Source organism: Microcebus murinus, chromosome 20, assembly GCF_040939455.1.
Source record: "Microcebus murinus isolate Inina chromosome 20, M.murinus_Inina_mat1.0, whole genome shotgun sequence".
NCBI classification, from domain to species: Eukaryota; Metazoa; Chordata; class Mammalia; order Primates; family Cheirogaleidae; genus Microcebus; species Microcebus murinus.
The window spans coordinates 41,166,593-41,191,641 of record NC_134123.1 but is presented as its reverse complement, the minus strand read 5'-3'; the positions used below and the strand labels follow the sequence as shown (position 1 = coordinate 41,191,641).

The 25,049-nt window shown below is 57.2% G+C and overlaps 1 pseudogene; it reads right to left on the bottom strand.

Annotated features, from left to right (window-relative positions):
- Positions 1–3,476: 3,476 nt before the first annotated feature.
- LOC105858787 (suppressor of cytokine signaling 6-like) lies at positions 3,477–4,941 on the bottom strand (annotated as a pseudogene).
- Between the last annotated feature and the right edge of the window lie 20,108 nt (positions 4,942–25,049).

The following is a 25,049-nucleotide window of genomic DNA, read 5'->3' as shown; positions in this document are numbered from 1 at the left end:
TTATAAAAACTTTCTTTACAGGATTAAAAAAGCATTAAAACAAACCAAATTTGAGATTACTAGCATACCAATACTTTTAGAATTTTAAAGTTATTTATGGAACTGGCTATTGTTCCTTATTAGTGTATTCAACAAAACTGTCTATTGCTGGTAGTGTGATTTCATTTTCAAATTAAGACTTCACATTGATGAAAAGCAATTAAAATTGAAATGAAATATATTACTTTGAATCATTCACGAAGCGATTGCTCTCATATACAATGTGAAATGTACAGAAATTAAAATTGGCATTTCCAAAAGCACTGTTTACAAAGATATTTAGCACTGGCAGAGACATTGCATAAACCTATGTAAGATTTTAGTAATTTTTATCCTGTTGAAATAATACTGGCTCAGAAATTATAATGTAGACTTTAAGTTTTATTTCCTATACATGCCAATAATTATAATCTTTTGGCACATGATTTTCTTCAACAGCAAGATGGTTGCCCTGTGTAGGTGGTTTCCTTAAAATCTATTTTTAGTTCTATGATCATTTCCTGTGATACAATACTTTGACTTTCTAAATTCTCAGATTTTGCACCAAGTAGAAAGAGAATGGTTTTGCTTAGAAAGAGAAAGAGTGAGATATTTCAAGTACTTTCTATAGCTTTCTCATTGCTCATAAAACTGCGTAATAGTGTCCTAGTAGGCCTAAACATAGTTTCCAGCCTCCATCATGTTTTGTGATGAAATATTTGATTAAAAAAACAATCCTGATCCACTTATTATGGCAAATGGATGCAGCTTTCCTGTTTTCTTTTCCCTGCCTTGAGCTCAGATTTTTAGAAGCACATATTTAAAATCACTTACAAGTTGTGTCCCTATCATCTATAAGTTACTTTTCAATAGGATCCAAAAATTTAACCAAATTGATTCTAGACCAAACTACAGGATGAAGAGTTCTCTTTTATCCCCCTTTCCACTTTTAACGAGACTGTTTTAGTTTCATATAAAGCCAATCTTTCGCATTATGTTGTGCTACCTATGCCTAATGGATACCTTTCTACACAAAAGAAGAAAATTTTTCAATATATCTCTCTGCTTGTAAATTTAATTTTTTGGCAATATACGTTTCTGCTTATAAATTCAGTTTTTTTGGCAAAAATTTTAATTTTTATCATTACACTATCAGAATCTAATAATTTTAAACTGGGTAAGAATAGGGCATATTAAAGGATTATATATAATGAATATATAAAAGCACATTAAAAATTGGCTTTCTGAATTAGAACAGTATCAAGACTTGCCCTCCATTAAAAACACAAAATACAATTTTAAAACATTTAGATGAAAATCAGAACAATCTTGACACTAAATGGGTAGATCTTAAACACATGGCATCAAGAGAAAATGCGGGTACAGGTTATGTCCACATAAGACAGGTCAGGGCAGTCCAAAGACCTCTGTGCACCATGGTCTCATGAAGAGGACATGGAAATGCTCCATTTCAACATTTATTATTAATACACAGTGACTCTGTGACAATACAGGGACTTTTAACTCACCCTAGATATATTTTAAGTTGTTTAAAAATAAATAGTTTTGCAAAAAAAACCAGTTTAAATGTCTTGCATTAATTTGATATCAAGCTTACAACTATGTAATAGTTCTTAATCCAAATAGCTTATAGTGAATACTTACATTATATTATTACAGTATGCGCCATATTCCATCTTATTAGGTGAAAACATCTCAGAAAATGAAAAAGGAGTTTTTGTAACAAGGTACAATCGACATTCCACCAAAATTAAGTACCTTCCCTTTTAAGTTAAAATATCATAACACCGTGATATCATGGCACTGTGCCTTTTCTTGGTAATATCTCAGTTCTGGCCCTAAAAACGAATAGAGAAAAAAGTGACATACAGATATGTCTGAATGACAAGGAGTAAGTCTGACCTAAGACCTTTACCTTAGTGTTTAAAGTGGGTGAGAGATAGGAGAACCTTAAATGACAAAGGAAGAAACATTTCAAATTACATGTTTCATCTGAGATAGAAACATTTTCTTGAAAGTTGTGTAGCGGGAAACATCTTCTGACAGGGCAATCCCCAAATACTACGTAAGTTGCAGAATTGTGAAATGAATAAACACTACCCATTTCAAAATAACTAAAAACTATTGGGCATAGCATCCTCCCCGACAACTAACTCAGAGATAAAATAGTGATGCCAAATTACTTAAGACTTAGCTAAATTAAAAAATAAAAAATATACTTGTAAATGGCAGTATATATGATAGGCAATAAGACTTCCATATATCTGATAACGGTTTTAGTATTTTTCTCATAAAAACTGCTCCACTATTTACACAGTGTTTTAACTAAAGTCATCGAGGGTTGTTTAAAGTGAGGGGAAGGAGTGGTCAAATCCAGTACATTTGACAGTGACTATGTAAAAGAAAAATATAAATCAAACTTGAAAACAACGATTCCTTTCTAGTCAAATCAATTTAAAACTAAACTTCAATGTTGCAAGAGAAATCAGTCCATTTATGAAAACTAGTTGTACAATCAAGTTTATCCAAGGAAATGCTGACTAAGCCAAAGAAATCACAGATAAAACATTTTATCAAAGGAAAGTATAAAGAAGACAAAAAATGCTATCACAGGAAACTATGATCATCCAATATTTCTTTAATAATAGTTCTAGTTCCATAGGTCTTTATATGTTATGCCAATTTATACCCGAGTTTAATGACAGAAAAGGCAACAATTTCTAAATCGGTGGTATACATTTCTTTACAATTTTAAAATGTAAGGCTATTTATTAAAATAGACAAACCAAAAGATGAAAATGAAGGCAACAGAAAAATTCAACTTTTCACAACCAAAAATATGAGCACAACCTTAGAAATAATTTAGAAAAGAGCATTGTAAAAGATATGTTGCAGATCTGGATTTTATTACCCAAGATTATGTCAATTCATAATTCTAAATAAATCTTTTTAAAGTAGGAATTTTAAAAAATCATTTTTGGTGTAAATTGTTTTATCACATAGGTATGTTTATTCAACACTATCTTTTGAAAATGGGCCATTTAGAAAGACATAGCAATTTCACTCTAAGTTTCATTCAACTTTACTTAGGGTTTAATACACATGAAATGTGCTTTTAATGCATAAAAATCACAGTGGATAGCAGCAAAGGATTGGGGGGATTAAGGAGAGTTTGATAATTCACATTGTGATTCTGCACATTGATGAAAGATAACTCACACTTCTGAAACCTCAAGACTTCCCTTTTTAAAGAACCAAAATAAACCCAAGACACCTTGCAGACACTTCCCGACCCCAAAACAAATTAATGATTCTTTTACACACAAAACTGAAACAGTTATGGCAGCAAAAGATTTTGATGGCAATGAAAGTTTGTAAACTGTATTTCAATCTCTTTTTCTTATTCCCAAAGTGCATTATGCAGGGTTCTCAATCTTTCAGTGGTGGTTCTCCTGTAAATAACCCTTCATTTTGTTTGGCAAAGGCAGTTTCTGAATTAAGTCTATTCTGGTATACTGACGTATAACAAAACGACACCGGTAGTGCAAAGAACGCACCTGCGTGAACCGGGGCGCTGGGCTGGTCAGTCTGACAGGGTAGGTTGCAGATCCAGGCAACCGAGACCTTGAATTACAGAAAGCTCCGTGTTCAGAGTCCCTGACTGAATGTTCAATTAGGTCGACTATGGATGTATGTCCTTCCACATCTGGTTGTTCATAAAAGCTAAACCTACCATTTGAGTGCTCGATTCTAGTGTGAAGTGTCTTCCCATGGGAGCGAAAGCTCAAGCTTAAAAGATAACCGTCACCAGAACTGTCCGGAACAAGGAAAGAACCATGCTGCACATTCGCTAGCTTCCCCTCAGCCCCCCAGCTCGTGATCGGTCCCCAGCACCATCCTTGTTTTGCACGTGTTTCCAGCTCCTCTGTAAGGCTTGTCACAACCACGGGCCCGCTACTTTGCACTGAGGCATACACTCGTGCAACCCCAGGAGCAGAGTTAGGATCAGAATTCAAATGACAGCGCATACTTTCAGCCACGTGGACATCTGTGCCAGTGAGCCCACCGAAGTTCCTTTGGATCTGATTGTTCTGCCTTGGAGGTGGCGACGGCGACAGTGGAGGAGCGTCATCGTGACCCGCTCTGGCTCTGCAACACGACTCCTGCGGTGGCAACCAACGAGCCGTTCACGGGCCGCCCCACAGAGCTCTCCGGGCCGCGACGAGGCCCTGGTCTACCTGCTTCTCACCTTCAGGGAGAGGGCGCCCTCCCACGTGAGCAGGAGCCGCAGAGGCCTCCGCGGGAGAAGCGCTGTCGGGACAATAGCTACGCGACCCTTCCAGAGGATGCATGCCCTCGTCTAAGGGCACGGCGTGCTGGACGCAGTCCTGCGGCGTCAGTCCGACAACTACAGGCACCTGTTCATCCAGGTGGAGATGCAAGTCTCCGATCCGAGACGCCGGACCCCTGCGTGAGGCAGCCCGCCCCTGGCGCGCAGGCTCAGGCCCCAGGCGGCGAAGGTCTCCGCGAGCAGCGCCCAGTGCGGGCCGCGCACCAGAAGGGCGCGCCGAGGCCCGGCCCCCGCCCCGCACTTCCACGCACGCCGGCCCAGGGTCTGCGCGCGGGAGGCCAAGCCGTGCCTTGGCTTTGGTTCTGCAGAAAGCCTGCTGTGCAGTGTGCCCGTCGGGCTTTCACGTTTGCATCCGGTTTTGCCGCCCTTTCGTCTTCGCTGTTGGTGTCGCGGCTGGCCATGCCTTTGCCGCAGCAGCCACCAAACAAAGAACCGTCTTCTCCAAAGTCACCGGCTGGTGACGGCTGCTTTGCTGCCATGAAGTCAGTTTCTTCTTTACCTCTATTCATGGAAAAAGATTTCCGGAAGGTTTTAACACTGATTTTCTTCATCACGGCTAGTCACCAATCCAAGCGGACCAACCTCTCTCTGGGACATGATCCCCAACAGCCGGGAGGCCGCAACGCTGCGTCTGTGCGTTTTCCAGCCTCACTTAGCCTTCCGAGCCATTTCCGCGGCCGCCCCGCGCCGCTTCCTCGCCCCGCGCCGCTTCCCCGCCCCGCGCCGCTTCCCCGCCCCGCGCCGCTTCCCCGCCCCGCGCCGCTTCCCCGCCCCGCGCCGCTTCCCCGCCCCGCGCCGCCCTCCACACGCCTCCCCTGCTACACCCCGCCTCCCTCCGCCTTCTCCTCCACGCGGTGTGGGGCAGGGCGGTGTGGGGCGGGGCGGGGCGCAGTGTGGGGCGGGGCGCAGTGTGGGGCGGGGCGGGGCGGTGTGGGGCGGGGCGGTGTGGGGCGGGGCGGGGCGCAGTGTGGGGCGGGGCGGTGTGGGGCGGTGTGGGGCGAGGTGTGGGGCGGGGCGGGGCGCAGTGTGGGGCGGGGCGGGGTGTGGGGCGGGGTGTGGGGCGGGGCTGGGCGCAGTGTGGGGCGGGGCGGGGCGGGGCGGTGTGGGGCGGGGCGGGGCGCAGTGTGGGGCGGGGCGGGGTGTGGGGCGGGGCGGGGTGTGGGGCGGGGCGGGGCGCAGTGTGGGGCGGGGCGGGGTGTGGGGCGGGGTGTGGGGCGGGGCTGGGCGCAGTGTGGGGCGGGGCGGGGCGGTGTGGGGCGGGGCGGGGCGCAGTGTGGGGCGGGGCGGGGCGCAGTGTGGGGCGGGGCGGGGTGTGGGGCGGGGCTGGGCGCAGTGTGGGGCGGGGCGGGGCGGTGTGGGGCGGGGCTGGGCGCAGTGTGGGGCGGGGCGGTGTGGGGCGGGGCGGGGCGCAGTGTGGGGCGGGGCGGGGTGTGGGGCGGGGCTGGGCGCAGTGTGGGGCGGGGCGCGGCGGTGTGGGGCGGGGCTGGGCGCAGTGTGGGGCGGGGCGGGGTGTGGGGCGGGGCTGGGCGCAGTGTGGGGCGGGGCGGGGCGGTGTGGGGCGGGGCGGGGCGCAGTGTGGGGCGGGGCGGTGTGGGGCGGGGCGGGGCGCGGTGTGGGGCGGGGCGGGGCGCAGTGTGGGGCGGGGCGGTGTGGGGCGGGGCGGGGCGCAGTGTGGGGCGGGGCGGGGCGGGGCGGTGTGGGGCGGGGCGGGGCGCAGTGTGGGGCGGGGCGGTGTGGGGCGGGGCGGTGTGGGGCGGGGCGCAATGTGGGGCGGGGCGGGGCGCAGTGTGGGGCGGGGCGGGGCGCAGTGTGGGGCGAGGCGGGGTGGGGCGTAATGTGGGGCGGGGCGGGGCGCAATGTGGGGCGGGGCGCAGTGTGGGGCGGGGCGGGGCGCAGTGTGGGGCGGGGCGGGGTGGGGCGTAATGTGGGGCGGGGCGGGGCGCAATGTGGGGCGGGGCGCAGTGTGGGGCGGGGCGCAGTGTGGGGCGGGACGGGGCGGGGCGCAGTGTGGGGCGGGGCGGGGCGGTGTGGGGCGGGGCGGGGTGGGGCGGGGCGGTGCGGGGCGGGGTGGGGCGGGGCGGTGTGGGGCGGGGCGGGGTGGGGCGGGGAGGGGTGGGGCGGGGCGGTGTGGGGCAGGGCGGGGCGGGGCGGTGTGGGGCGGGGCGGGGCAGGGCGGTTTGGGGCGGGGCGGGACGGTGTGGGGCGGGGCGGTGTGGGGCGGGGCGGGGTGGTGTGGGGCGGAGCGGGGCGGGGCGGTGTGGGGCGGGGCGGGGCGGTTTGGGGCGGGGCGGGACAGTGTGGGGAGGGGTGGGGCGGGGCGGGGCGGTGTGGGGCGGGGCGGGGCGGGGCGGTGTGGGGCGGGGCGGGACGGTGTGGGGCGGGGCGGGGCAGTGTGGGGCGGGGCGGGGGCGAGGTGTGGGGCGGGGTGGGGCGGGGGCGAGGTGTGGGGTGGGGCGGGGCGCAGTGTGGGGCGGGGCGGGGCAGGACGGGGGCGAGGTGTGGGGCTGAGCGGGGCGCAGTGTGGGGCGGGGCAGCACGGGGGCGAGGTGTGGGGCGGGGTGGGACGGGTTGGGGGCGCGGTGTGGGGCGGGTTGGGACGGGGTGGGGGCGTGGTGTGGGGCGGGCCAGGGGCGTGGTGTGGGGTGGGGCGGAGGCGCAGTGTGGGGTGGGGCGGGGGCGCGGTGTGGGGCGGGGGGCGTGGTGTGGGGCGGGGGCGCAGTGTGGGGCGGGGCGGGACGGGGGCGAGGTGTGGGGCGGGGCGGGGCGGGGGCGCAGTGTGGGGCGGGGCGCAGTGTGGGGCGCGGAGGGGCGGGGGCGAGGTGTGGGGCGGGGCGGGGTGCAGTGTGGGGCGGGTCGTGGCGGGGGCGAGGTGTGGGGCGGGGCAGGGCCCAGTGTGGGGCGGGGTGGGACAGGGGCGAGGTGTGGGGCGGGGTAGGGCGCAGTGTGGGGCGGGGCGGCAATGGGGCGAGGTGTGGGGCGGGGTGGGGCGAGGTGTGGGGCGGGGTGGGATGGTGGGGGCGCGGTGTGGGGCGGGTTGGGACGGGGTGGGGGCGATGTGTGGGGCGGGGCAGGGGCGTGGTGTGGGGTGGGGCGGAGGCGCGGTGTGGGGCAGGGGGCGTGGTGTTGGGCGGGGCGGGGCGGGGCGGGGGCGCCAAGAACAGAGACTTACATGAACCTCAGAGGACGGAAGCAGACAGGAGAGGAGAGAAGAGGAGGGAATAGGAGGGATGAGAGAAGAGAAAAAGAAAGCTAAGCCACAACCCAGTGAAAAGTAGATACATTGACATTACAAACTAATGATAAAATTTGGTTGTACTACTTGTTGGCTATGTAATTGTATGTACTGTCATGGCCTATAGTTTATTCATGTATTTACTTTAATAAAATATACATAATTTTCTCCCAGAATTGTTTTGAGTAATAAGGTTCTCTCTCAAGTGCCTAGCATCATGCAATAAATAACATTTTATTAAGAAGCTTCTTCACAGCCAAGGAAACTGTCCTTAGAGCAAATAGACAACCTTCAGAATGGGAGAAAATATTTGTTTTCTACACATCTGATAAAGGGCTGATATTAAGAATCTATATAGAAATTAAGAAAATCCACAAGAAAAAATCAAACAACCCTATCAATAAATGGGTAAAGGAAGCTGGGCATGGTGGCTCATGCCTGTAATCCTAGCACTCTGGGAGGCCTAGGCGGGTGGATTGCTTGAGGTCAGTAGTTCAAAACCAGCCTGAGTGAGACCCCGTCTCTACCAAAAATAGAAAGAAATTAACTGACCAACTAAAAATATATATACAAAAAATTAGCTGGGCATGGTGGCGCATGCCTGTAGTCCCAGCTACTGAGGAGGCTGAAGCAGAAGGATTGCTTGAGCCCAGGAGGTTGAGGTTGCTGTGAGCTAGGCTGATGCCATGGCATTCACTCTAGCCTGGGCAAAAAAGGGAGACTCTGTTTCAAAAAAGAAAAATGGGTAAAGGACATGAACAGAAACTTTTCAAAAAAAGACAGATTAATAACCAGCAAACATATAAAAAAGTGCTCAACATCTCTAATCATTAGGGAAACGCAAATCAAAACTACAATGAGATATCACCTAACTCCAGCGAGAATGGCCTCTATCAAAAAGTCCCAAAATAACAAATGTTGGCATGGCTGTGAAGAGATTAGAACACTCTTATACTGCTGGTGGGACTTCAAATTAGAACAATCCCTGTAGAAAGTAATTTAGACATGCCTCAAAGAGTTACATAAAAATACCACTTGAGCCAGCAATCCCACTACTAGGCATCTATCCAAAGGAAAAAAAGACCTTCTATAAATAAAGGCATCTGCACTCAAATGTTGATAGCAGCACAATTCACAATTGCAAAGATGTGGAAACAACCCAAATGCCCATCAATACGTGAGCGGATTAATAAAATGTGATCTATGTATACCATGGACTACTACTCAACCGCAAAACACAATGATGATCTAGCACCTCTTATGTTATCCTGGACAGAGACTGAGCCCATCCTTCAAAGTGAGGTATCACAAGGATGGAAAAACATGCACCACGTGCACTCACTATCAAATTGGTGCTAACTGACCAACATTAAAGTGCTCACATGGTAGTAACACTGCCAGTGCCGGTCAGGTGGGAGACTTGGGGGGCTAATGGAAACGGGGTGCGCTGTACGGGGGAAGGACACACCCATAGCCCTGGCTTGAGTGAGGCAAATGCATTTCATATAACCAAAATGTTTGTACCCCCATAATATCCTGAATTAAAAAAAGGAAAAAAAAATGCTGCTCAATGTATTAAAGTGGAATCGAGGGAGAAAAGAATAGTGACCCTATTGAATATTTTTTTACTAAATTGTTATAAATTATTGAAAAAGAAAATTTTACAAATTCCTTGAGATTGTAATATTGCATGTGAATACATGTATGTACTATTTTAAATTTATGTTTAGCTTAATGATGTATAAGAAACCTGAAGAATATAAAATACAACAAATACAAATTTACCACCACATCTGTAAAAAAGAACATTTTTAAAACAGAAAATGGAAATCAGTCTGTATATAAGAACACAAAAGAGCAGTCTCAAAGGTGGTTAAGGAAAAAGCAAAATAGTGTTATGACCTTGCAAACAATGCTTGCTCCCAGAATAAGAAACTGTGAACGGGCTCTTGTGATTTTCTCATTTCAGCTGGAGGGCTGTTTTGGCTCTACCATAGCACCTGCTTTTTTCTGTCTTGTTATCGTATCTTTTCCTTTTTCTCCCAATTATCATCCCATATCTTCCTATCTTCCCAATCAATTGTGCCATTAACACTTTCATTCAAAATATATTTACTGAGTGCTGATTGTGTGCTGTGATCTCTCTCTCTCTCAATAGCTGGCTTAAGGGAACACTCATGTGTAGCATGTACAAAATTTTAAATTCTTGTCTGATATATAAATAAGCCACAATTCTCTATCTAAACAGTAGAGATCTTGAATGTGGAAATGTAATGTGAGTGTTGCAAATAGTGTTTCTTCCCATTACACATGCGATCTTAATTTTGAAACACATAAATGAAAATGATAGAAAAAAAACTCAAAACCTTTTGATATCTCAGTCTGCCACAGGGGCTCATCTTGTCTTTTCATAGTATCAGCTGCACTTATAACTCTTAGTGAGGACTTTAAGATTTTGTCATCACCCAATCAATAAAAACAAGGGCTTTCACTCCTGGATCATTGGCCAATGCTCGGTCTTCCCTGAGATTCTTCTGTCAACACAGCCCACTCCCCATGAAGTGTGCCAATGCACACATCTGGAATGTGCAATATACAAAAAGCACTTCAGAAAATTGAATGAAATTCATTTTCAATAAAATTCTTATCATTAATCTTTGCTCTCATCTGATTCTTAACCCATGCCCAGTTACTGGAGACTTAAGTCCTGAGATCATGTAATTTACCGAACATAATTGAGGTTCTATTTTCCCAAGTAGGATATGGGTTCCAGCAAGGAGCTTATCTGTTTTAAATTTTATTAGAGGTCCACAACATTCTGGAAGATCATTTTCCTTAACGAATATTCAGATGAGAAGCTTAACCAGAAGGAAAGGAACATGTTTAACTGACTTCATCAGGTAGGCTCAATCCTGAGATACATTTTGGTAAGAATACCTTCTCATTTGTCCTCAAGGCAGTGAATCTGAGTATTGAAAGAAAAGCTGTGTGAGTAAATTGTTGCCTTAAAATTTCACACCATCAAACAATATAAAGAAATAGAAAATGCTCAAATGTGTTTTTGTGATAGAAATAAAAATCACACTGGACAACGGGGATAAGAATGACCTCTCTCAGAGGATTCTCTGCACAACCTGTTTGAGGCCACTGACACATACTGTCTTTCATCTCTGTGTTGCTGCTGTATGTGACATCAATGCCACTTTTGTCCTCAGAAAATGTCCATGCATCCTAAGAATATAGTCATGTTCTACAAATGCTTTCATCTGTTGTACTGTTAATTTTTGCCACATTTGCATTAAGTAGACTACAACTGAATAGGACACAAATCATTTTTACAAAGAAAACACATACAAGCTCCAACCGTTTGCTTTATTTTACACTTTCCCCACTTTTCTATGTATATGCTACTATTTACATTTTCTCTCCACCTTGCTCCTTCAGGAAACACACTGTGTTTTGTTGTTGGTAGTGGTGATGGTATTTTTTTCAGAGTACTAGCATTACCTATTTAGAGGTGAATGTGGGAAGAAAAGCACCACAGATAATTCAAAACCATTATTTTATTTAGAAAGGGTGTTTTCTCAGTACAACAACTCAAAATGTTATTACAGATGCTGTAGTTTAGATGTTCCCCAGAAAGCATATATTGCAAACGTAATCCTAAATGCAACAGTGCTGAGAGGCAGGACTGGCTATGCCCTCATGAACGGATTAGTACCCCGGGGAGAGTGCATTTGTTACTGTGAGGGTGAGAGTGGATCTGTTACAAAAGCAAGGTCAGCCCCTCTTACTTTTGCTCATCTGCAGTCCTTTGCCCATCTACCCTCCATTATGGAAGGATGCAGCAAGGAGGCCCTCACAAGATGCAGCTCCTCAATCTTGAACTTCCCAGCATCCAGAACCTTGAGCCAAATGAATTTCTTTCCACTATACATTACCCAATCTGCGGGATTCTGTCATAGCAGCATAAAAATGAACTAAAACAGAAAATGAGTACCACGACTGGGACCACTGCCATCACACATATCTGAAAATCTGGAAGCAGCCTGAAAACAGGGGTAGAGGCTGGAAGAATTTGGAGAAGAAAACTAGAAAATCCTACATTGCCATCACTGGAGCATTAGGGGTGATTCCGTGAGAACCCAGAAGACAAAAAATGTAAAGAAAGTCTGGAATTCAACTCCTGGGGATTGGGTGGTCATGACCAGACTGTGGGTAGAAACATGGAAGGTAAACCTGCTACGACGAAGTCTCAGGTGGAAATTAGGAAATTGGGGAGAAGGTATTGGAAACTGGAATGAAGGCCGCAAAGAACTTGACAAAATCGTGTTAACTTCCTAGAACTTTGTGGAACGCAGAACTTAAGAGCACCAGCAGGATATCTGGAAGAAGAAATATGTAAGCAGCAAAGAGTTCAAGGTGCTGCACGGCTGCTTCTGGCAGCTTACAGTAAAATGAAAGGAGAGAATGAAGTCAAGACAGAATTTAGAATTAAAAGGGAAGTAGAATGGAATGATTTGGAAAACTCAGCCTTGCCATGCAAAGAATAAAAAAGTATATTCAGAAGAGAATACTGAGGGTATGGCCAAGCTACAGTTTGCTAAGGAGCTTAATACAGATGGAAGAAAGCCAGGTTTTATTCATCGAAACAAGGGAAGAATGACCTCAGAGTCATTTCTGAGATCTTTGAGGCAAGCTAGGACATTGCGAGCAAGGTGCACAGAGAGCTTCCTGCGGAGCTCACTGTTTGCTGCCCTGCACCACTTTGGAACCTGCTCCCGGAGTTCCTTAGCCGCCCAAGTCAAGGTCAAGGGGACCCATCATTTCAAGATACAAGATGAAAACCATGGCAGTATCCCTGTGGTGCCAATTCTGCAGGAATGTACGAACTGTGGGGCCACGGCAGCTCCACCGAGATTTCAAAGGATGTTGCTGAGATCCTGGGGACTCAGGCAGACACTTATCCTAGCAAGGAAGCCACCAAATAGACCCCTCCTAAGACAATGCCCCATGAGGTCACAGGAGTGAGGCCACCATGGAATCCCACTAAAGCAATGTCTAGTGGAGTCAGGACAGCGGAGAAGCCTCCACCATCCCAGGATTGAAGGGCCGTCAGTGGGCAACTGCAGCCGGGAAGCTGCAGCCATGACTTTGACCTGTGACAGCTGCTGCATGGACCGAGCCCAGCGGAGCCACAGGGGCAGAGCTGTCTGCGGCCGTGGGGGTCCAGCCCCCACCGCATTGCGCCCAGGACGGTGGGTATGGCATCAAACAAAGTGATTCTCCAGCGTTAAGTCTCAATGTTGTTTTCCTTCTTGGATTTTGGACTGACTTAGGACCAGTTACCCCTTTATTCTTGCCTATTTCTCCCTTTCGGAATGGAAACGTTTATCCAGTGCCTGTCCCACCACTGTATTTTTAAAGTACTTAACTTTCTAATTTCACAGGCTCACAGCTGGAGGGAAGTTTGGCTCTGGATCCCCAAAGCCCTGCTCCTGGCTGCCACCACCATCCATTTCCTTCCTCTGGTCCGCTATCCTTCCGCCTCTCCCACCCGACACTCGCCCCGCTGTGGCCCTGGCCTGGAAGCCGGGTCCCCGCAGCTTCCACTGTTCTCTGGGGACCTGATTCCTTTGCCTCCCAAAACCACCTCTGACCTTCCTTCTCGACTCTTCTCTTTCAGTGGCCTTGCCTCTCCCTGCCACAAACAGCGGGGATGGAAACGTCCACATCCTTGGCCTGTCGGTCCTGGGCCCCGAGTCAGCAGGATGACTCGTCGTCTCTGGGACTGGGGGGCGAGACCCAGAGGTGCGGGTCTGTCTCAGAGCCCAGACCCGAGGGGCAGGACCAGGCGGGGGCCTTTGGGCAGTGGCTCCTAGTAGGGTGGGCAGAGGCATGGCCACAATGTGAGTCGCAGGTGGGCGCCGTGGGCGGAGGACCCTCACGGCCAATGGGGAGGAGGAGGGAGGGACAGGGAGGCGGCTCAGGAGAGGCGTCCTGGCCCTCCCTGGCCTGGGGCCGAGTCACAGCTCGGCGCCCCTGGAGGGCTCCGCGGCCTGCCGCGCTCCGCGGCCTGCCGCAGGCGCGCCCAGTCCTGCGCGGTCTTCTGCAGGGCCTGTGTCTTCTCCTCGTCCACCTGGACATAGTGCACCTCCTCATGCGGGGCGACAGCGGATGGGGGTGGCTGCGGGGACAGGGTAGGGGTGGGGCTCGTGAGCGGCCAGTAAGGGGGCCGAGGCCGCGGGTGCGCTCTGAGCTGTCGGAGGGGAAGGCCCCGCCTGCCTCCCCAGCTGGCCCCTGAGCGGAGCCGGCTTCTTTCCTGCGTGTGGGCTTGGAAGCCTGAACTCCAGCCCGCCGCCCCTCCCGCCGGATGCCATGGCCCTGCCAGCTCTTCTTACCTCCCCGCTCCTGGGAGGACCAGCCCTTCCTCAGCCTGGTGCCAGCCAAGACCTCCGCCTCGGCCTTTGCCACCCTCCTCTGGGCACCCGTCCAGGCGGGGAAATCTGGGTGCCGGCCACGGTGTTACGTGGGTGCCCTGGGGAGCCCCTCCCACTCCGGCCATTCACCCCATGGCTACGTGCGCTGCTTGTGGCAGCTCCCTGGGGCCCAGTGTCCCTTCCGGACGTCACCACTCCAATGCCCAGGGCTGCGGGCCCCGCCCGGATGGAGGGTTCTCCCCGAGCAGAGCTCAGGCCCAGGGCGGGACGGAGCCCCTGCAGGTCGGGTGTCACAGGGCCAGCCGGCTCCGACAGGGCGGAGAGGAGCCCCAGCCCCAACGTGTAGCGCCACGGGCCGTAAACGCCAGCGGGATTTGGTGAGGCCAGGCCAGGATCCCACCCCCGCCCCAGGCACCTTGCACAGCTCGAAGTCCAGGGCCACGTAGTTGACGCTGCCAGGGCTCTTCCCAGGGGCTGGGCTCTCGGTGCCGCGGGGGGCCGGGGACGCAGATGCCGGGCTCCCCTACCGCCAGGGAGAACGCCAGTGAGTTCAGGAGACAGACTGGCCCCGCCTGAGAAGCGCCCGTGGGAACGGGGCTCCCAGGGCCGGGTCCTGCTCCGAGCCACGCACTGGGACCGCTCCTGCTCTGTCACGCCCTCACGGCGACCCCGAGACCAGACGCAGGCGGCGTTACTGCCCCCGCTGCCAGCACACACAGACCTGCGGTTCTGAGCGCTGGGGGCCTTGCCGGGTCTGCGTGCTGATCCAGACCTGCGTCACCCCGCACCGCGTGGCTTCCCTGCAGGGCATCCGGCCCGCCCCATCCGCGGCCTCTTCTCAGCCCCACCCCTGCCTGCTGCTTCGCTTCACCCCTTCTCACCCCACCCCTGCCAGCTGCTGCTTCACCCTTCTCACCCCACCCTGCCTACTGCTTCACCCCTTCTCACCCCACCCCTGCCTGCTGCTTCACCTTCTCAGCCCCACCCCTGCCTGCTGCTTCACCTTCTCACCCCACCCCTGCCTGCTGCTTCACCCCTTCTCAGTCCCACCCTGCCTGCTGCTGCTTCAACCCTTCTCAGCCCACCCCTGCCAGCTGCTGCTTCACCCCTTCTCACCCCACCCCCGCCTGCTGCTTCACCCCTTCTCAGTCCCACCCCTGCCTGCTGCTTCACCCCTTCTCAGCCCCACCCCTGCGCCTGCTGCTTCACCCCTTCTCAGTCCCACCCCTGCCTGCTGCTGCTTCAACCCTTCTCACCCCACCCTGCCTGCTGCTTCACCCCTTCTCACCCCACCCCCGCCTGCTGCTTCAACCCTTCTCACCCCACCCCTGCCTGCTGCTTCACCCCTTCTCAGTCCCACCCTGCCTGCTGCTGCTTCAACCCTTCTCAGCCCCACCCCTGCCTGCTGCTTCACCCCTTCTCAGCCCCATCCCCGCCTGCTGCTGCTTCAACCCTTCTCAGCCCCACCCCCGCCTGCTGCTTCACCCCTTCTCAGCCCCACCCCTGCCTGCTGGCCCCGAGGAAGGAAGCCACGCCCTTCACCCACTGGGTGCGGGGCAGCTTCCTCCTGTCATGCCTGGGGGCGGCCACACGGAGCAGCCCGCTTCCCCGCTCCCAGAGACCTCGGAGCTGCCCCTGCTGACGACACGCCCCTGGGTCCTGCCCCGGCCCCTCTCTGGGGCTTTCCTGAAGTCCGGCTCCAGTGAGAAAGGCCCTGTGTTTTCTCTTCAAGCTGCTGCCTGGCCGGCCGATTCGCCCTCTCTGCATCTGTGCGGCAATTCCCAAGTGCGGGCAACTCGCCCGCGCCAGCGAGCACCTCAGGGACCAACGGGACGGTCTGCCTGTGCTGGCGTCCGCCGCGGCCCCACCTGAGTCACGGACACGTGTCTCCCACCGCTGAGCGGGCAGCCCTGGGGCTGCCTCTCCAGGGCAGGTCTTGCCACCGCGCCGGTCACGAGGGAGGCATGCGGCCTCTGTCCCCGAGACCAAGACTTCCTGAGGGGCAGGGGCCACAGTTCCTCTCACCTAACAACCGCCCGCTGCCCGCGTGCTCAGGAAGGACTCGCGGCAGCAGACTGGGGCACAGACGGCACCAGGAGTGCCTGGCTCAGGTGAGGAGGCCGAGTAGGGAGGTGGGGGGCAGCACTGTGACGGGTGCTGCCGGCGGCCCCAGGACTCACCACAGGCTCCGGGCTCCCTGCACTGTCTCCGGAGTCTGCGCCGGCGCTGGTCTGAGCGGGGACGGGGCCGTGGCTCGGGGAGGCGCGGCTGTCGTGGGAGAGGACGAGAGGCGCACCGAGCAGGCCTCAGGGTGCTGTCACAGCCCGGCCGGCCCGCCCGCACCCACACGCACTCTCCTCTCAGGTTAGGATCTGACGGGGGGACGATCACCCCTCCACGGGCAGGACATCAGGCCCCATGAGACCCAGGGACGCCGTCAGCCGACATCAGCACCAGCGGCGGATCCAGTGTCCAGACCCACGAGCCAGCAGCCGTCTGCTCGTCTCCCCCAAGGGCTGACCCAGGCTCCCGCGTCCACACGGACACTCACCCGGGCCCAGACCTGGTGGCAGGTGACGTGGAGGAGCATTCACCGACGACGGCAACGCTTCTCAGGGAGAGAGGTGCAGGGTCTGCTGGAGGAGGAAGCAGTGATGATGCCACTTACACACACACGCAGGGTCTGCAGAGGCCCCCCACAGCCCAGGTGCACGCAGAGACCGAGCCAGCAGGGTCACATCACCTTTGCCCACGGTGACAGGCCTCAGGGTCACATCTTCGGATCCCACGGTACCTGTGGCAATCATACCGTACTTTCGTAATCCCAAACGGGGACACGTGGTGTGTCATCAGATTTTCTGCCGAGGTCTACAAGCGGAGTGGAGATGGCTCCCGCAAGTGCCCGGGCCACCCCCGCACAGCTGTGCAGCCCACGGAGGAGGCAGCTGGGCGCCGGGAGGCGTGGAGGCCTCCGCTGTGCGCTGAGATCAAAGCCTGCCGGGGGACCCAAGGGGCCGGCTCCACCTGGCTCCCCAGTCCTCCCGAGCTGGGTGCCGGGCCAAGGCCCACAGGGCGAAGTGGCGGCAGACGGGGACCCCGACCGCAGCTCCTCTGGCTGGCCCACGTGCAGGGCACGGACCCGGCCCCTCTGGACACCTGCCTCACGCCAGAGCCTGTCCTGGCCATTCTCCTAACACACCTGGGAGGCAGGAGTTACTCCCCCACGACACAGATGGAAACACGGGGGCTGAGAGAATTCCCACGATTGGACCAAAGCCACAAGCCCACGTCCGGGACCCGCCTGGCACCGGCCAGACGCAAACAGTCCCTGGATAATGAGCAGGGGTGGAGGGGCAAGAGCAGGCTTACTTTTCTGGCCAGGCTTGAGGCTGCGGTCGACAGGGGGTGGCAGGAGCTCGCGCCCTTGGCTGGGGCCGCGGTGCCCGGGAAGGGCGGTGGTCAGGGAGCCGTGCAGGGCAGAGTGGCGGCGCCCTGGGCTGGTGGAGACGCGGACGTCAGCACCTTCCCGCTCCGAGGCCAGCGAGGCGCAGGGACCTGGGTGCACGAACACGTAGGCCTCTTCGGAACTGGCGCTGTCCGGTCGGCCCGGAGCTGCTTTCCCCGGCTAGGGGGAGAGAGACAGGAAGAAATGCGGCTGACGCTAGCAAGGAGAAACAGGAAGCAGTGGGAGTCTCTACACGAGGCAGGAAAAGTCACGACAAGCCACTACGGGGTGTTCTGAAGGAAGCTCTATCGGATCAAGCTGGTGGCCACTGTCCTCAGCAGCCACCCGTGGCCCAGAGAGAAGAGCCCCAGCCAGGATCCACCTGCACGGACCTCTGGAGCTGCTCCCGGGCTGGGCTGGGAGTGGCTTCCATGACACAACCACGTGTGACACCCGAGGAGATGTTAGTGCTCGCAGGCCCTGCGGGCACACAGCTCACCGGGGGCCACGCCCGCGGTGGTCACAGTGGGGGCAGAGAGAGGAGGGGGCACAGCCGCGGGCACTCTCATCTGCAGCGGTGAGTCTGAGCTGAGGTGACAGCAGGCGCTGAGCCAGACCTGCACGGTCCACACCTGCGCTGGCCTCTGCCCGGTCGGGCTCCAGAAACCTGTGTCACCCGACCACCAAGGATATTTTATCAGCACAGACCTGAGAACTCTGAGTCCCCAGGCAAGTGCCTGGACGGACCATTGACAGGAAGCAGCGTGAGGGCAGGGCCCAGGTCCCGGGCACGAGAGACGCCCCCGGGTTGTCATCTCTGGCCATTGGCGTGCACCTTGGGATGCGGTGTGGGACTTGAACCTGTGTCGGGGAACCGAGCCCTGCTTCTGCACGGAGAACGCTCCCCTGCATCGGCATGGGCGTAAGGCCCGCACCACGCTGGGTCGGCCGAGTGCGCCAGGACACGGGGAGGCCTTGGGAGACGGGAGGAAACGGGGCCTGGGGGTCCCTTCCAGCTTCCCAGCCCCTGGGGCCACTGCAGTTTGTGATACATTCACAGGGTAAACACCCTTGGTGGCCGGGTGACACAGGTTTCTGGAGCCCGACTAGGCAGAGGCCAGCACAGGTGTGGGCCCTGCAGGTCTGGCTCGGCGCCGGCTGTCACCTCAGCTCAGACTCACCGCTGCAGAGAAGCGTCTCAGGCTCCGATCTGGGCTCACCCCGAGACCTAGGGGTCGCTAAGCTGCAGGCAGAGCTGCCACAGAGCTGAGTGGCTACGGCTTCCTCCAGCTTCTGCCCTGCCTGCCCTTCGCCTTGGTGACCTGACCCTGCTCCGCAGGGGCCTGAAGCCGGGCCCTGTCTGCCTGCCTGACGCCCTGCAGCCCTACGGTCAGCCCCTTCCACGGGGCAGCCTGGGCTCCACCACCGGGTCTGACCCTGAGCACGTTCCTGCCCGGAGCGTCGCACTCAGCACCGTCCTCCACGGAGGCTGACGGTGAGGCTGCTGCCTTGGGGACATCCACCCCCAGCAGGCTGGCCCCTCTGCTCGCCTGCAGCCTTGTGGAGCCTCGAAACTCAGTCTTCCCAGTGCGCACGTTGTTCCCACTGCACTGCCTGCGTGCTCCCCGTGCAAACACTCGGCCGCAGGTCTGAACTGAGACGAGAACAGAGGCACTGCGCTAGGGGGGGACAACTACGCTCCGGGGGGCGCTCTCTCTCCCAGGGTGTGTCCTTTCACGTACCTGAGTCTTCTGAGGACCCTGGTTAACCCGGCCCACCGGGAAAGCACCGCCAGGCTCCCTCATGGACGCGGCAGACCAGCCTGCACTCACTGCACCACGCGGGGACTTCGAACACGTACCACAGGAGCAAGCTGTGACAGAGGAGGGAAAGTGCACACGTGCTCGTGCCGCTGGGCGTGGGCAGTCCCACAGGAGCCGTGACACAGGAGGGAAGGTGCACACGTGCTCGTGCCGCTGGGCGTGGGCAGTCCCACGGGAGCCGTGACAGAGGAGGGAAGGTGCACACGTGCTCGTGCCACTGGGCATGGGCAGTCCCACAGGAGCCGTGACAGAGGAGGGAAGGTGCACATGCGCTCGTGCCACTTGGCGTGGGCAGTCCCACGGGAGCCGTGACAGAGGAGGGAAGGTGCACACGCGCTCGTGCCGCTGGGCGTGGGCAGTCCCATGGGAGCCGTGACACAGGAGGGAAGGTGCACACGCGCTCGTGCCGCTGGGCATGGGCAGTCCCACGGGAGCCGTGACACAGGAGGGAAGGTGCACACGTGCTCGTGCCACTTGGCGTGGGCAGTTCCACAGGAGCCGTGACACAGGAGGGAAGGTGCACACGTGCTCATGCCGCTGGGCGTGGGCAGTCCCACGGGAGCCGTGACACAGGAGGGAAGGTGCACACGCGCTCGTGCCGCTGGGCGTGGGCAGTCCCACGGGAGCCGTGACACAGGAGGGAAGGTGCACACGCGCTCGTGCCGCTGGGCGTGGGCAGTCCCATGGAAGCCGTGACACAGGAGGGAAGGTGCACACTCGCTCGTGCCCCGCGGCGTGGGCAGTCCCACGGGAGCCGTGACACAGGAGGGAAGGTGCACACGTGCTCGTGCTGCTGGGCGTGGGCAGTCCCACGGGAGCCGTGACAGAGGAGGGAAGGTGCACACGTGCTCGTGCCACTTGGCGTGGGCAGTCCCACAGGAGCCGTGACACAGGAGGGAAGGTGCACACGTGCTCGTGCCGCTGGGCGTGGGCAGTCCCACGGGAGCCGTGACACAGGAGGGAAGGTGCACACGCGCTTGTGCCGCTGGGCGTGGGCAGTCCCACGGGAGCCGTGACACAGGAGGGAAGGAGTCCACATTCCCTCCGCAGCGCTGTCCGGCCTCACTCTCACTGCAGGGGCGTTGCTCCCAGCCCCAGCGGCCAGGCACTCTGGCACCCCCTCCGCTGCACTTTCCTCCTGGGCTCCAGACCTGGCGCAGTGTGGGCCTCCCAAGGTCCCCGACTCCGCCCTCACGGCCTCTGCTCCCTCCTACCAGACGGGCCGGCGTCCTGCTCCCCCAGCTGTCACCTCCGGGAACACAAGTGCCTGCACTTACGCCCGCTCACACACGCAGGTTTCCTTGTATTTTATACACAGACGCGAGCTCGGATGGGCAGCGCCACCTTTTTCATACACCTCAAGCGTGTCGGGTCCAAAGCACAGGCTGACGGCCCTGCTGTTGCCAGACTGAAGAGACGGCACAGTTCTCAACCAGGAGCCGGGCCAGCACCGGCGTCTCTGCCCGCCACCGCCGGCTCTGCGGCGCCTGCGTCTCCTACGCGCTGCAGACCCCACCGGAACACAGGCGAGACCCGTCCCACCCGCCTCTCTGCGTGGCCTCAGCACCAGGATGGACGGACAGAGGCTCTGCAAGATGCCGAGCGAAAAGAATTAACGCCCTTCTACTTTCTCACCAGACAGAGGAGCTCCGGCGCGGAGACGGAATACTCTCAGTGGAAAACAAATGACAACAGAATTTAGGGATTTCAAATACAGCTTCAGATTTCAAAGGAATTCAAGTATGGCTTAGAAAACATTCTGAAGATCCCCTTTTGTTTTAATAGTCCGCTAGTCCACGTGGCTTTGGCTCAGTTTGGACCGCTCTCCACTTTTTAAATCTTTAGTTTGATTGACACAAATCAGATACAACGACTTGGACTCCCGAACCCTAACCTGTGCTCTGGGGTTCCCCGAGAACGTCCACCTCCCTGGCAGAGTGCTGACCTCCCCAAGGCGGCCCGCACACCCTCGCCCCGCGGAGTCCCCCGACAGGGCCACACGGGGACAGGCTGGCAGGGCCGGGCAGAGCGCTGACCTCCTCGAGGCGGCCCGCACACCCTCGCCCCGCGGAGTCCCCAGACAGGGCTGTGCGGGTACAGGCTGGCAGGGCCCAGCAGAGCGCTGACCTCCCCGAGGTGGCCCGCACACCCTCGCCCCGCGGAGTCCCCAGACAGGGCCGTGCGGGGACAGGCTGGCAGGGCCGGGCAGAAGACGAGGCTCAGACAGCCAGCCCTCTGAGTGGCTCCGAGTGCCCTTGGCCGGGGGACCGCGAGTCGGCAGCAGGACGAGCCCCGCGCACCTCCCTCCCTCTGGGCTGCTGCGGGACTGACACTCACCTTGGGGACGTCCGCGGCTGGCCGCGGCAGGAAGGGTGCCGTGCCCGGGGGCGGCCCCTGCCCTGGCTCGGTGGCTGCTGTCCAGCAAGAACGTCCTGAGCGCGGCGCGAGCCGAGAGCGGGGTGGCTGGGACGCCCACGCCGAGCAGCCGCAGGCCCCCGAGCTCCCGGCACAGGGTGCTGCTGGGCCTCCCGGGGGTGCACACGTCCTCGCGCCCCGCCTCGGCGCCGGCGGGGCTGTCCCCGGGCCGGCCGTGCGGGCCCCAGCTGCAGGGCAGGTCGCGGGCGCTGCCCCTGAATGCCGGCTGGCGCCCGGCCGGCTTGGGGAGGCCGCAGGGCTCACGGGCTGCGCCGCCTGCCCTGCAGTCGCAGCGCCCTCCGCACCAGGCAGGCGTCTGCACGGCCACGCTTCTGCGGGCCAGGGAGGCGGCCCCCGTGCCCTGAGGGAAGCTGGCACTCCTGCAGAGAGAGAGAAGGGAAGCGGCGTAAGAGGAGGCCAGGGCTGCGCCCGAGCTGGCAGGCGGCTCAAAGCCCTGCGCTGCCGGTGCTGTGGGGGATGCACAGCCGAGAGTCGGGCGGCCTGAGGCTCCCCTGGGGCCTGCCCTTTGCTGGCGAGAGTCGGGCGGGCTCTTCTCTGTCTGAACTTCGCACTATGCGTCTGCAAAGGGTGAGTTTGCAAAGGGTGCGTCTGCAAAGCTGCTGAGCGGACGCCCCATCAGTGTCGGGGAATGATGATTTTGAGGCCCCGCTTTCTGCCCAGGCCACTGCGCCTGCAGCAGGGGGACACGCAGAACCCTGGGGACACCCACCGGGCACTCCACCTATGTTTTCTCATCTTACGCTCATCACTTAGCCTTTGAATTCTTCTCGCCCATTCTGAAGACAAGGAAACGGAATGTCGAGGAGGTTGAACAAGCGGCACAGCCTGAATGTGAACCCGTATCTGACCCGCCTGAGCCTGTGCTGTGCTTCCCGCCGCGCCACCCTGCCTGTCTCTGGTCTGGGACTCAGAGGAGGGGCAGGTGCTATTCCCAGTCTGGCAAGGGCACCTGCTGCGTCACCCTGCGGGCTCAGGACTCAGCTCTCAGGTGCCGGCCCACAGAGGCCGAGCCGGGGCCCACAGAGGCCGAGCCGGGGCGCGGTCGCAGTGAGCCAGCCGCGCTGCGCCAGGGAAAGGCACCGAGGCAGGCTTGGACTGGGCGCCGCAACAACCACGCAGGAAAGCAGGGCAGCAGGCGGTGTGGGGAGCAGAGCGCAGAGAGGAGTGAGGACACCTGGGCTCCGGTCCCGCCGCTGCCGTGCGTTGTCCGTGGCCTCAGGTGCTCCGTGCGATGGGGGCCCTGCCGACACCGGCTGCCTCGCGCTGCGTCTGGCTGCTTCAAGCAGGATCACGTGAGAAACACTCTCACACACACCATGCAGCCGTGACGACGACACGGCCGTTTCTGTATTTGCCCTAATTGTCGTAACCCGATCTCCACAGTCCTAAATTAACCAAGCAGCGTGGCGTGTGATCCGCTGGCTCCGGCAGCAGCAGGGAGCGGCTCTGGCAAGGCTTCGGCTCTGGTCCTGCCACCCTGACAGCGGGAGCCGGAGGTGGCCGGACGCGCGCACGCTGCGCAGCTGCCAGGGCGAGGGCGCCGCAGGACTCAGGGACAGAGACGGGGCTCCAGAGCCGGCGTCCCCGCGGCAGAGCTTCCGCGAGGGCGGGAGTGTTTCCGTCCCGTCTGTGCTGCCCAGCACGGTGGCAGCTGCCCGCGTGTGGCGCTGGGCACTGGAAATGTGCCCAGTGACACTGGGGACCGAAGCTTAAATCTCATTTAAATCAATGAAATCTAAATGGCCCTGCGGGGACAGCCGCCATCGCGAGGGCTAGCACAGCCCGGAGCAGGAGTGAGACAGCACCTGTGCGATGCCACCATTTTAAAGGCTTTTGTCGTCTGCAATTCAGAAACTCTAGCCCCTAACGCCATTTTCCTCCGAATAATTTTTTTTTTTCTGAAGAAAAGGAAGGGAAGGAGGGAGGGACGGAAAAAGAAGGATGGAAGGAAGGCCAAATCAAAAATTTTTATGGCATTATTTTTTATAATGGGAAGCTTCTCTGGAGCCCAATTACATCCTTGAGGCAGCACAGACAACACCAATAAAACATGAAGGTTACACGGACAAAGAATTATGCTTCATTGCATGCGTGTTTGCCTGGGAAAACACGGCACTTTACTCTTGTCTTTAACAAAACAACAGGACTGAAAAGCCGCAGCTGTGAGGGCGGCTCACGCACCTGCTGGCCGCGGCGCCGTCCTGCCCTGCGGCTCCGGCTCTCCCGCTCAGGCACTGGTGCAGGGCCAGGTAGTCCCGGGGCGCGCTGGCGGGCTGCGCGGGGCTCGGGCGGGGGCGCCGAGCTGTGGACGGGGCTGCGCACCGCGGCTCTCCCTGCGGGTGCTGACGGGCGGGGCGGGGCCCGTGGCTGGCTGAGGACGCACTCCTTGGGGAGTCTGTGAATGACACAGGAAGGAGAGGTGTCCTTTTCCTACAGCCGGCTGTCGGAGGAAGAAAAACAACAGTGGCCTCCTCTGCCTCTCCCGTGCCTGCCCCGCTGCCCTCCCCGAGCAGGGCTGGGGCCTGGGCCCGGTCTGAGGAGGACACGCTCCAGCTCGGCACAGCCCCTGGGGCAGCCGGGGCCGCTTCCGGCCACCCCGAGCGGCGCTTGCAGGGCCGTGGCCGCCCACGGCCTCCTGGCCCCACGCAAGGCCAGGCCTGGGGTGGAGAGCTCCACACCTCCCTCCTCTTTGGCGGCTCCTGCTGCCACCACCTTCAGAGCTAGGCTGGCTTTGTTACGTGAGGCCTGCTTTGCCGAGGGTGCTTCGCTGGGGCCTGGACTGTGCCCCACGCACGAAAGATAAAAACACAGGTGTACTTGGAGCTGTCCCTCCAGACTGGACCCAGCCCCTCCTGCCTGCCCCTCCACGCCCCGGGGGCGGCTACGTCCCCCACCCTCCCACTCTCCGTGGGCCTTCTTCTCTAGTAACTCGTGCATCGAACGCTCCCGCTGCCTGAAAGAGGAAGCGAGCTAAACTGCTCTTTGGTGAAGGTTCTCAAAGCCCAGACGTAAAGCACCTGCTCCTCCCACCACTCCCCTCCCAAGTGAGAGTGAAGGGACACCCGGCCCCACACCGACCACCGCCACCAAGGGCCCCGAGCAAGAGAATCCACAGGCACAGAGCCCGCTGCCGCTGTGCAGGGTGGTCTGAGACGGAGGCGCCAGGAAAGCCAGGGATGGCCGGAGGAGGGCCCAGGTGGGACCTTCCTGGGGCATCCCCAGGGCGCAGGGGCGGGAGGGTGCAGGGGCGGGAGCGGCAGGGCTGAGGAACAGCAGTGGTGTC